This window comes from Leucopleurus acutus, assembly GCF_964270905.1.
Source record: "Leucopleurus acutus genome assembly, chromosome: 1".
In the NCBI taxonomy this organism is placed as follows: Eukaryota; Metazoa; Chordata; class Mammalia; order Artiodactyla; family Delphinidae; genus Leucopleurus; species Leucopleurus acutus.
The window spans coordinates 39,521,072-39,534,001 of record NC_139142.1 but is presented as its reverse complement, the minus strand read 5'-3'; the positions used below and the strand labels follow the sequence as shown (position 1 = coordinate 39,534,001).

At 42.7% G+C, this 12,930-nt stretch overlaps 1 protein-coding gene across 1 annotated transcript in view; it reads left to right on the top strand.

Moving 5' to 3' along the window:
* Positions 1–12,930, top strand: part of PRKCH (protein kinase C eta) — a 222,793-nt gene that overhangs the window by 169,591 nt on the left and 40,272 nt on the right. The window lies entirely within an intron of this gene.

The window sequence follows — 12,930 nt, the reverse complement described above, 5'->3', positions numbered from 1 at the left end:
TTTTGAGTTTACTTTTTCTGGTATTGAAGCAAAATTTTTTTTTGTTCATTTGAGGGGCGATTCAAGAACATTTTTGGACCATCACTGGAGTAAATATCCTGGTACAGTTTCTCCAAGCATCCAGATTAATGACAGAAAGAAATTTCAGCCCTGAAACACTTTGTTTCTGTACTTCACTTATTAGATCAGAATACTGATCCTGGCATACATCATCCGTGTTTGACCTTTGCATGAACAAAGGCTGTGGTTATTTGGGACTAATTGATATATGTGTTAATTGATTCCACTGGCTAATGAAATCAGACCACCAGTCTTGCTGTATTCCCCACCAAATTGATCCAGCAATCTACTGCTTCATTATAATTAAACACAATCTTGGATTCATTTGCTAAGCTCTAAAAATATAATCGTTGATCTTTAGGTACCAGATGAACACTGCCATTTGTAAAAAGTGATTCAGTTGTACAGTTAAACAAATGCCTATGAAATGCCTACTTAATGCAAAGCTTTATGTCACACCTTCAGAGACTAAAAGAAGAATAAAGGAGGGCCTCGCCCTCTAGCTTGGGTTACTTATCCATTCCTTTCACACTTAGGTGTTGAGTACACATCGTGGGCCAGGCACTGTTCAAAGCTCTGGAAATAAAGCCACCCTACCCTCCAGGAGCTTAAATTCTAGCACAGGTAGTCAGACAAGCAAAAAGTAAGTATGTTGAGTGTCGGGGTGATAAACTCCGTGGAGAAAAAGCTATGTCAGGGAAGATAAAGTTTGAGGAGAACGGTTTTACTGTTTACACAGAGGATTAAGAAAGGCTTCTCTTGTAAGGGCTCTTTGAGCAGATGAGCAGAGACCTAAGGACGCGAGGAAACAGGCTCTCTGTGAATAACGGGGGGAAAAGCATTCTGGGTGGAAGGAACGGCAGGGACACTGTGGGAGGGGCATGTGCTCTTCGAGGTCAAGGATGGCTGGACAGAGAGGTATGGGGCAGAGCGGAGGAGATGATCCGAGCTCTCTCCCTGATTCTGCCACACAGAATAATAGCCATGTGTGCTGAGCATTTATCTCGTGAGGACAAACACCTCTGTAAAGGAGTTGTACCTATTTAATTTTGCCTTCTTATGACATCTCTCCAAGGAAATGGTGTCAACCTTCTTTTACAGATAAGGAAACTTGAGGCTCTGGGAAGTAACTTTCTCAAGGTCATGCAGCCTGTGGTGGAACTCTATCATCCCACCTCAGGTTTGAATCCAGGAAGGTGCCAGTTCCTCCATCCTCCAGGCCTTGGAACATGCATTTCCCTTTGCCTGGAACGCTTCTCCCTCTCTCTGCCAAGGGAATGCCTGCTGATCCCTGCAGTCTCTGCTTAGATTGTCACCTCTAATGGGAAATTCTCCTGGACCCCCTTGCCCCCCATCTCTGTCTGGGTTGGGTACCCACCCTCTCTGCTCGCACGGTGTCCTGTAATACCCTTTCCTCAGCTTCCTTCCTGGCCTATGCCTCTTTGCGTATGGGCTGCCTCGTGAGAGCAGGGACCATGCCTCTTTAACCCAGTATCTATCACCACTATTATACTGGTCCAAACCCATGATTTGCTGAGAAATCAAGGTAGTTTATTTTTAATAAATGAATGCCTTTTGAGAATTTGACCTACTGAAAGTGAAAGATATTTCATAGGAAAAGACATGTCTGTCAGTGTTTCTTCACATGTTCTTTCAAAAGGAGCTGTACGGTACTTGGGTTTGAGAAACAGTGGTGGTCTCTGCCATGACCCTTCTACACTGGATGACTTAGATCCATAGAATTTGTAGAAAACTTAAGTTGTGTACTTTTCTGCTTTAGGTGATTCTACTTCCTCTCAGATTTACATCAGGTCTGTCTGCTATGTTCAGAGGACTTCGACAGTAATCTGTTCCATTTTTTTATGCCTTTCTGCTAAAAGGAAAGGTAAAAGCTTCTTCAAGATCATTTTTACAAACCAGACATTGTTTTGTAAGTTCCTTAAACCTATCATGTATATTTTACCTATATGACTATGTTAGAAATCCTGGTGATTTCACTTTTTTTACAGTTATGTGTAAGTTATCGAATACCATCAATACCCTAAAATTATTAAGGGGCTGTACAAAGATATTTTTCTCATAAAAATGTGTATATACAGTCTTGGGTATACGGGTATACATTCGTTAGTGAGAGCAATGATTTTCCCCATGTTTTTTATTTTTAAAATAAAATTGATTCTTCTCTAATTACAAAAGTAACATATAGTAACTGTTGAAAATTTAAAATTAAATAACCTATAACCCTACCACTGAAAGATAATCATTTTCTTCAGATATATTTCCTTAGAGTCTTAAAATGTATTTACTTTAAAAAAAAAAAAAGAAACAAAATTGAGGTCATACTATATATACATTTTTAACCTGATTTTTTTTTCACTTAATTTGTCATGACCATTTTCCCCTATCATGAAAGTCATTTACATTCTCTTTTAAACCTAATATTACATGATACAGAATGGTCTACCATATGGACCTACTTAATTTATAGTACCTTTAAGTTGATTTATTAATAATGGTGAATTTATTATATCCTTCTACACATCTGTTTGGATCAGCCTTTGATTCTTTTCTTGGAACAGATTCCTGGAGGTATTACTGCTGAGTCAAAAGGCATGCGTGTTATTATAACTTTTTTTCCTGGGGTTTGAGGGACCTGGGTTCCAGTTCTGCCTTGCCACTTCCGAGCTGTGGAATTTTGAGCAAGTTACGTAACGGCTATAAGCCTCAGTTTCTTCATTGATAAAATGCAGATCCTAGAAATGCACACCTGAGTGGTGCATGTGAGGCCTTTAGCCCAGAGCCTGGTATGTAGTACATGCTCAGTAATGTTCACCTTTTGAACATTCTTTGGAAAAATGCATCAAAGCACATGTTTTAATGATGAGTATTGGTGTTACCCAGTGGGTTGTATTTGTCTTTCCACTTCACGCCACCCCCACCCCTGTAGATCTTAAGTGTACAATTTGATAGGTTTTGGTGAGTGCACAATATGTAATCAATTCTCTAAATAACAGATAGAACGTTTCCATCATCCCAGAAAGTTTCCTTGTGCTCCTTTCAGTTAATCCCTAATCACCCCTATAGGCAACCAGTGTTGATTCTATGTAGATAGTATAGGATGTGCATATCCATATTAGGACCCTGAAAATAAAACCACTTCTCAGTAATGTCCTTATGAGTATAAGAGGATGGGGTTCTTTAAGGTGACTTTGTGAGTGCAGTGATGGTCATGGTTCAGAAGAAACCCCCCAGAAGACCTCATTCCTTGTCAGCTTTATTCTCTGTAGAGAAAATAGTTCAAGAGGATGTTTATCAGCACATCAACAGTGGTTGTCTGAGTATCTGAGGGAATGCAGGTGGTTTTTATTTCCCTTTTAATGCTTTTCAAATGTTCTACATTGAACAGACATTGTCTTTTTAATCATTAAAAATATTATTTTCAAAAGGGAATCTCAAATATGATATTGAATATACCCCAATACGAGTTTTGCAACGTGATTATATCAAAAATAGGTACCTTGCTGCTGCTGTACCAGTTAAGTTCTGTCAAGCCTTGGCCTTCAGGCTGTGATCACTCCTTGTCTGTGAGTCATCATCCTAGTCTACTCAGGCTTCCGTAATGATCACCATAGACTGGATGACTTAAACAGCAGAAATTTATGTCTATACTTGTAGAATCTGGGAAGTCCAAGAGCAAGATGCTAGCCATTTTGGTGTCTGGTGTGGCCTGTCTTCCTGGTTTGCAGACAGCCACCTTCCTGCTGTATCTTCACATGCCTGGTGGAGAAGAGACGAGAAGCAAGCTCTCTAACGTCTCTTCTTATAAAGGCACAAATCCCATCATGGGGGACCCACCCTCATGACCTTATCTAACCTGAATTACTTCCCAGAGGCCCCATCTCCAAATATGGGGTGGTCAGGGCTTCAACATATGAATTTGGGAGGTATGCAGCCATTCAGTCCATCGCAGTGGTTCATTCATACGTTTATTCAATTTTCAACATTTCCTATTATGTGAAGCAAGGTGCTTTGCAACTACTTGATGGTACAAAATCTACCTGGAAATAATTTCAGCCCTGAGGAGAATAGTACCTGCTGGAGTTGAACACACCATGGATTGACGCGAGAGAACAGCTGTGGATTAGATGAGGGCATTGTCATTCTTTTGGCTCACTGAGCCGTGTATGTTAGTCTTGGAGGGTATGTTTTCCAGTTGTGTTGAGACCAAATCCTCCTCCTGGATCCCAGTACTTAAGCCTGGCAGGAGAAATAGCTAAGCGGAACGTGGTATTATTACTGTTTGCCTTTTGATAAATAGTCTGCCTGAAGGTGGAATTTTTTCCATTGTCTTGCAAACGTCAAATTTTACTTATCAGCAAACTTCCTAAGAAGAAATATAACTTGGTGCAAGCACCCTGTTACCATTTGGCAAAAATGCCCAGACACTGATGAATTTCTGAGTTCAGCTGCGAAGAAAAGTGAGTGAAACTGACAGGCAAACTGCCCCACACCTTGGAGAATGACATCACTGAGGGATCCGGTTCCCAAAGTGCGTGCATGGTGCTCAAAATGGGAAGGTGGCAGTTTGACTGTATGACCTTTCATTTCTCTTTCCTCCCTTGGCACTGCTCCTCCAACCTTCAGAATATCCCTCCAAACCTGCTTTTTCACATATAGAATCTCTGTCCTACATTCTTGATACTTCCCTGATCCATGTCCCACTGACACAATTTTTGAGCCTTGGGACTGGAAGGGAGTTCACAGTTACATACCCTTCTTTTTCAAAGCATGAATACCTAATAGCCTGCTGAGTGGTCATTTTGTCTGTATTTAAACACCTCCAAACAAAAAGGAACTTGTTCCCTCCACTTTTAGGCATCAATGACTTGGAAATTTCACCTTTGTATTGACCCAAACAGTACCTCTCAGTATCTTCCATTCACTGGTTCTGAACCACCTATAAGGAGGAAACTGAAAAAACACAAACCTTCTACAAGAAAGCCTTTTAGGTATTTGGAGGCAATCTGGTTCTTCCAACGTAGTTTACCTGTCAAAGAAGGAAATGTGATTAGTGTGATATTGTTCATTCTGGTTATCTTTTTGCGATCACTGATTTCTGAGCACTCATGAGCCATCCATGTAATTTTTCATTCTTGATTCAGTATCTGTTTGATGTGTTACATTCTTCTTCTCTAGTAAAATCAGCAGCGTCATAACTAGTAATTGGTTAACTACAGTGAGTTGTGATGTTAATAGCTCACGTTATTCCTCTTAAATAAGACTTGGGCTTTAACTGAATTTTGTTGATGCTGATTATAGGGGTAGCAGGCATGGTGGGAAGTTGATTGTTGATGTGACTTTAGAATAGGCTCTTCAGGGCTTCCCTGGTGGTGCAGTGGTTGAGAGTCCGCCTGCCGATGCCGGGGACACGGGTTCGTGCCCCGGACTGGGAGGATCCCACGTGCTGCGGAGCGGCTGGGCCCGTGAGCCATGGCCGCTGAGCCTGCGCGTCCAGAGCCTGCGCTCCGCAACGGGAGAGGCCGCAACAGTGAGAGGCCCGTGTACCGCAAAGGAAAAAAAAAAAAATAGGCTCTTCAGAGTTTCCTTTTGCAACGATGAGGCAGAGGATGAGCACAGGTGTGGGGATGGGGGAGATGAAGACATGAACACCTCGAGTTAGAGGTACCTGTGGAACGCCTAGTCAACTGACCCATCTCAAAGTTGTAAATACCAGGCTAACGCTGAAGACAGTGGCCATAGGCTCCAGGTTGATTGCGTGGCAACAGTGTGCCAATGAGGCAGTATTGACTTACAGTTAAGAGCAAGGCTTTGGAATCAAACTTGGATTTGAAACTTACCTCCACAGTGTACTAGCTCTGTGATACTGGGTAAACTCTTTAATTCCTCTAAGTCTCAGTTTCCTAATCTATAACATGGGGATGACAGTTCTGCTTATCCCATGAGGTTATTTTGAGATTTCAATTCATGCTGCTTGTTTATCGCCATATCTGGTATCAGTTAATTCTCCGTACATGTTATCAGTTATAAAGAAGAAAATGACCCAGGGAAGAAACTTGAATAGTGAACCCATTTAAGAGGTGGACAGATTTAATAAGGAAAGGTTAAATAAATTACAGTATACCCTGCAGAATATTATACAACTATTGAAAGAGTGAATGAGTTAGATTTACATTTATTCACCTGGGTGGTTTTTTCCTGATAGATAAATCAGTGAGAAAAATAAGTTAAATGGTTCATATGCTCATTTAAGTCCCATTTTTTGCTTAAAAATAAAAAAGGTAGCAAAACCCAACTGTACATAGATATGTGCATGGAAGAAGTTGTGGGAGAGCAGATACAAAACAAGTTTGGGATGGGGTGGACAGTTCTTAATTTCTCGATAGCTATCTTCATATTGTATCACACTGATTGTAGTGAGAATGTGTTACCTTTGTGATTTTTGAGAACCAATATTTTTAAATGAAATAAGCAAAAGGAGTGGGGGATGCGCAGAGGAAGAGGAGAAATCAGTCAGTAGGGAGTGAAAGGGAATTGTCAGCAAGGGAAGGGATGTTCTCCAGGGGGTGCAGGATGAAGAGCCAAGATCCTCAGGCTCTTTCTCTCATTTGTCACGGCTCTATCAGGGCTTGGCATCCAGAGCTTTGGTTTCCTTGTTCATTTTCATTTGGTATCCCTCCATTTCTGGCACATGGTATAGCAATATTTCTTCTTTCTTCTCTTCATTTCTGTTTTATTTCTAGCTACTGAGCTTGTCCAGAGGAACACATTGGGGGAGATAAATGATATGAAGATGGGTATCAACAGGGTATTAGTTATTGACTAAAGAGCAGTGTCGATGTAACTTAATTAGATGAGTTAATGCATACACATGATAAAAAAAAAGAAATATTGAGCTATTCTAAAAAGATTACAGTGAAAGCTAAGTCCAGCTTCCTGATTTCTCTTTCTCAAGGCAACCAGTTACCCATTTCTTGTATGTCCTGCCAGAAATGGTTTACATATACACAAGCTTTATGTTTCCTATCGAAAAACAAATGGTGCTATAGCAGTTTTGAGACTCCTCCTCTTTTCCAAGCAGGGTCTGTGGGTGAGGGTTCAAACCTGCAAAGAATTCTGCTCTTGTGGGAGAAACTGTGCAGGTCTGTGGAGATCATGCAACAGGCTTATAAAAGTTTAGTGCAGTTATATAGCTACAAAGAGAAATTTATTTCCAGCCCTACACATCGTGCAGCTGCATCAGTGGTTATGTTTATCACGGGATTAAGGAGCAGCGGCACTCACGTCCACGCTGGCTGCGTGGTGCTCGCTTTGCTTTGGCGCACAGTGGTCATTTACCAGCAGCTTCTCAAACCCCTTTCTCTGCAAAGCACTGGAGCAGGCACTGGCAAAGGGAGGGAAAAAAATCAGACGTGAGCTCTTATGCTCTGTAAACATGTGGAAGCCTTCCAGATCTTGTGAATTAAGCAAGAGCGGGTGTTAAATCTTCGTTTAATCCAAGCAATGAGAAGCCGGCCCCTCCCAAGTTTGCCCTGAGTGAGGATTTTAACACTCCTTTGACAAAGAAATGGGAGGGGGCAATAGAGGAAAGCAGGTGATAAGTGAGTCATGAAATTCACCCTTTAGAAGAACAGCTCTTGCCATCATGAGCCCTTCCTGAGTGAGGTACCCAGGGCTCTTGTGTTAATTCTTGAAGGGAGGGAGGGAGGGAGGAAGGAAGACCAGTTTTTTTGGTTAGTGTGTGTTTGTTCTAATTCCTACACTGGATGCTGGAATTGAGAAAAATACTCTGTAGCGGTGAAATTAACTTAAGACTTAACTTACAGCTTGGGAGGAAAATTTTGACAAAGCAAACCTGAGATCTAAATGCCGTCAGGCTGGCCGCTTTATTGCTACTCTAAAAAAAGGGGGATTCAGTTTGGGCCTAAAGAACACTGAAATTTTGTTTTCTTGTCTGTAAAGAAACAGGTTCAAACCTGTCAGAGGCAGTTGCTGAGTTTCCTTATGACTGACTTATATGTGTGGCATTGATTTTTTTTTTTTTTCCCGTAAGAATCTGGATGAGTAATTCAGAAAGTTAAAAAATAGCAAAAAAGAAAGAAATGAGAAAAGCTAGCCAACGTCTGCCCCACATGCCAGGAAGGTCCACACAGACGGGAAAAATCTGTGAGGTCTCTGTTTGTTTCTCCCCATGCAAATACTCAGCCGCGTTCCGCAAAGCTTGAGTGCCCTATCTGTTCAGCTGCCATTTAAGAAATAAGACTCTGTTCTCCACAGCTTATTCCTTGGAGTTTCAGAGTGTAAAATATGAAGTGTGTATAATCACAGTTCCCAGCATTTCTTGGCATTTCAGCTTTGGCAGCAAGAATGGGAAAAACTGAAGCTTTTATGGCTGGGAAGGCTGAGTGTAATCTTTGTGCTGTGGCACTACCAAAGGAAGTGAGTATGTTAAAAAGCACGTTCCCTCCGAAGCCTGTCTGAGGGGCCGCTGGGCTTTGTTCAGTTTGCTGCAGCTATGGTGTATTTTTATGCTCTGTTTGCATGAAAAGAAAGAGGAAGCATCGAGGGCTTACTCTGCAGAGCATTTTCATAGTATCTCACTTGATACATGATCCAGGAAGGGTGGCCTGGGTCACACCTGGTGTGTAAAGAGTTAACTCTAGAACTGATAACTTCCCAGAGAAGCTCAAGATACCGTACTTCCTGAGAATGAGTTCTCAAGATAACAACTCAGCAAAGAGTTAAGATGAGAAGAATTCAGGAAAGAACAAGCACTTTCAAGAGAAGAATTTCAAGAAATTGCTTTAACTCTGAGTGGGTAGCTTACATGGTGAAGAGGTAGGTCAGCCCCGTATCTTAGTTTTCCCAGGGAAGCCCCAGTCTGCTCCTGTGATTCCCCCTGAATAGCGCCCCCCTTTTACTCAGAGGCCCATTTTGGACAATACATTGCACAGTCACCCTACAAAGAGGTGTCCACATTCTACAACTTTTTCTTTTTTTTCTGTGAGATGGCAGAACCAAAGAAAAGGGGATATGTTTTAGAAGTTTAGAGGGTCCCCCTTCTGTAGGAAAGGAATTCCCCCAGCATTTTCTTTTCATGGACTATTCTCTCCCAGGCCATGAATTGGAAATTTAGTTATTAACCGTTTAAAAGTATCTTTTTAGCATTGGTCACTATCTTCATTTGAAAGACACATGGAAGAAAATTGCTTTTCCCCTGAGTCCCATGTGTTATGTCCTTTGCATGATACTTTAATATATTTGCATGAGAGATAAATTTGTCAGTAGTCATAACTTTATGGGTCCACATTCATCTATTTATTTATGCATCTGTTAAGTCATTCATTTATTCATGCAGCAGATATTCATTGAGACCTACTTTGTGTCTAAGGATATCATAGTGACCAAGATAGGCCAGGACCCTGCCTACAGGAAGCATGTATTCTAGTGTAAGCATATAAAAAAGTAAAAGTAATTGCTCGTGAAAATGACATGGAAGGAAATAAGTGCATTTTTCACGTTTAGTTTTACTCGATAGAGCTAAAGAAAGGGGAGATGAGAGAGACAGACAGCTACCTCTCTGTCCACTTCTTTTGTTGCTGAACGGGATCTCAGACTCAAATAGCTTCAGAATAGGGACCAAAGGGGACACTACAGTCCCACAGTTCTAACCAAATAGAACTCATGTGTCTGTACAACTAAAGTTCAGTTTAAAAAAGAAAAACAAGGAACCCAAGGCCAGACCACATTGGGCCTGGCCACTCATTCACTTCCTCCAAAACTCCCAGATGTCCTTTAGCTCCACATCAGTGCCCACAGGCCTGGTTCAGTCTTCCATTGCAGTAGGTCCCCTTGTGGGTCCTCGGAGGAAACGAGGGCAGTATGTATTAGAATGTTACAACCACAGGGAGCTTTTCCACCTCACTTTGGAAACACTGAGCCATCCCTCCAGAGTTTGGATGGCGGCCAGACTCTGCTCTAGGAAATCTGATGGAATATCCCAGCACTGGCAGAAATGTCACAAAGATCATCTTTGATCATGGAATTTTTACACACTTCTGTGGAGCTCCCGTGAGTCAGCAGGAGGAACTCCACCACACTGTGGCCCCGGGCCTCCAATCAGAGGGGCTGTGGAAGTTTCCCAGCCCCAGCTGGGGGGTGTCGGGAGGGGTACGTGGTGTTACCATACATGCCAGCCCTGGAATGTAGGCTCCTTCGAGTGGGCGATGGTGACCCTCCCAAGCCAAGTCTGAAAGCCTTGGCTTCCTGAATGGGCTTTCTTCTGGAAAGCTCATCTTCCCTTCTTCTTTAGCCATCACCCACCCCCTGCCACTCTCCCAGAAAATTTCTCTTCAGTGCCAAGAGTGAGTCTCCTAGAAAACCAGACACTATCCTTAACCGAGACTTTCATGAAGGATGGGAGAGGCTATCAGTCACCTGCCCTCTGGCTCCATGGGGCTCTTTCTCAGACCAAGAAAGAAAGAAAAAAGACAACCCCTAAGAAGGAACCTGACTACTTCTTATTCCCTTTGGCCACACAGTGACTCCTCCTGAACAGACATTTAATGCAGTAGGAAAGTTCCTGCAGCCAGTGGCCTTCCACAAAGCCTCTTTTAAGGCACTGGTGTCTTCAAATGGAATTACCTAGACTCTGTTTTCTTTGAAGGTGAATCAATATGCATAAGTCGTAATTTCCTTGTTAGTAACTCCTTCCCTTTGGTTCCCCCAGCCTTTAACACAGCTATTGACAAGGGGAATGCCTACTGAAAATTACTGTATATCCTTGATTCCAAGTAACCAAAGATCACAAGATGCTGATGGTATCTGATATGATGAAAATGAGGATACTGGCAACTGGCAAGTTTTTTTGTCGTTAGTTTCAAGAAACTCCCCTGTTGCAAAATCATTAAAGGGGATGGAGTGGGCACAGATCTTAGCATCAAGGTAATACAGAGGTTGGAGTCTTGTTCTTCTCTAGGTATTGATAGGGGTGTGGTTTTTTTCCCGCTCTCTAGGCACAGTGATGGAGGATGGCTTGGTTAATGATATTATTAAGGCCATCCTAGTGACATCTATCCAGGAAGCAAGAATCTAGATGGCCAGAAAAGCGTATGATCAGCTGACTTTGAAAGCTCTTCCTTTTTTTTTTCTGTGCTAGTCAGGCTTCTGCGTGAGGACAGAATATAAGGGCAGTGGTATGTGCAGACACCCACATTTTCCACTGTGTCAGAAAAGCAAAGTCAGTCTACCCCTCCCCAGTTTCTGTCTTGGTAGATTTGTGCTCCTGGTCACTTCTTTCACCCAAATGGGGGAACCCAATCTCAGATAAGAGGAGGTTTGGCATTACATAGGATAAAGGTGAAAAAATGCTGGTCAGGTGGTTGGGTTTGTCTCACACGTGAGACCCTATGTTGTAAATGGTCTTTCTTAGATGGATTTCTCATGTCTGTAAATGTGTCTCAAAGAGTGGAGCTTGAGGGCATTACTGCACTCAGAACGTATAGTCAGTTTTTTTGCTCTGCTCTCAAGACGGTGCTACTAATTAGATTCGTAAGCATCCCATTTGGCGGTACTTCTTTCCCATCCACGTCCTCACCTTCCCAAGGTGAGCATTATTCTGAGTCATGCCCAGATTCCTGTAATGTGTTATTAACATGGGCGGTAGGGCTGCGTCAGTCCAGGGTCTGGAGAGCTGTGCAGAGGCAGAAGGGAACTTCAGAAAGAACCCCAAGCCCTGCCAACTCTCTTCCAAGGTGCCAAGCCTCAGCCCCCTGCCAAGAGCTTTTGGTTTCCAGGAATCACATTTGATGCAGGTTGTGAGTTATGGCATCAATGCATGTTTGTCTTAAATGGACCTTTGGGTTTGGAAAGTACCCTTCACCCCGCCTGACATACTGTGATGCACTCATTTTCCCTTGTTTGGCTGGGGTTTGCAACATGCAGGCTCAGAGTAGACCATCGTTAAGTCTTTCCGTGGCCTTTGTTTGACCATGAAGGAGCCGTCTCCACCATTCAGTTACTCATTCAGTTACTTATTCAGTATGTCCTGCACATCTGCTTGGTACTGGGTTTGGCTCTGAAAACCAGAAGATACATAAAACAGGGTCCTTGCCCTCAAGGCTTTAGTCTACTGGGGGCTCCAAACACATACATAAGTTGACAGCTTAAGGCATGGTACCATAAATGGTCAAAGTGAAACGAAAACAGAATGCGATGAGAACACAGAAAAGGAAGCTGTTAATTCTGATGCAGAGGCTTTGGAGAAGAGATGGCACTTGAGCCATAGGTTTTTAGTTAGCAGCAAAATACGGAAATACTTTCCAGGTAATTGGAACAGTAGGGGCAGAGGCCTGGGGGCAGGAAGTGTCCTGTGCTGGGGAATCATGAGGACTCAATGTGATTGAGGGACCAGAGCAGGGGGCGGGTGGCAGTTGAGGTAAGTTGGGGTGAGAACGTGGAAGGTTTTGGATGTGGACTACGAGGTTTGGGTTTTATTGGCCTGTCAGTTGAAACCCTCAGAAGCTTTGGAGAAAAGAGACTAATAGGAAATAAGTGTGCTGTGTGAAATAGAGTGCAGAGGAGCGAGTCCAGAAGCCAGGAGTTCAGGTAGGAGTCCTTGGAGTAAGTCAGGCAAGACCTAGTCATGGCTTGAAGCAAGCCAGTGCCAGTGATGGAGAGAGAAGAGGGATGGGAGATGGAGTGGGGGGAAAGCTGAGAGGACCCTGGTGAATTGCATATGGAGACCAAGGAGTAGGCATTCAAGATGACTCCGAGATTTCCCGCAGAGAACTCTAAAGCTTTTTTTTTTTTTTAACATCTTTATTGGAGTATAATTGCTCTGCAGTGGTGTGT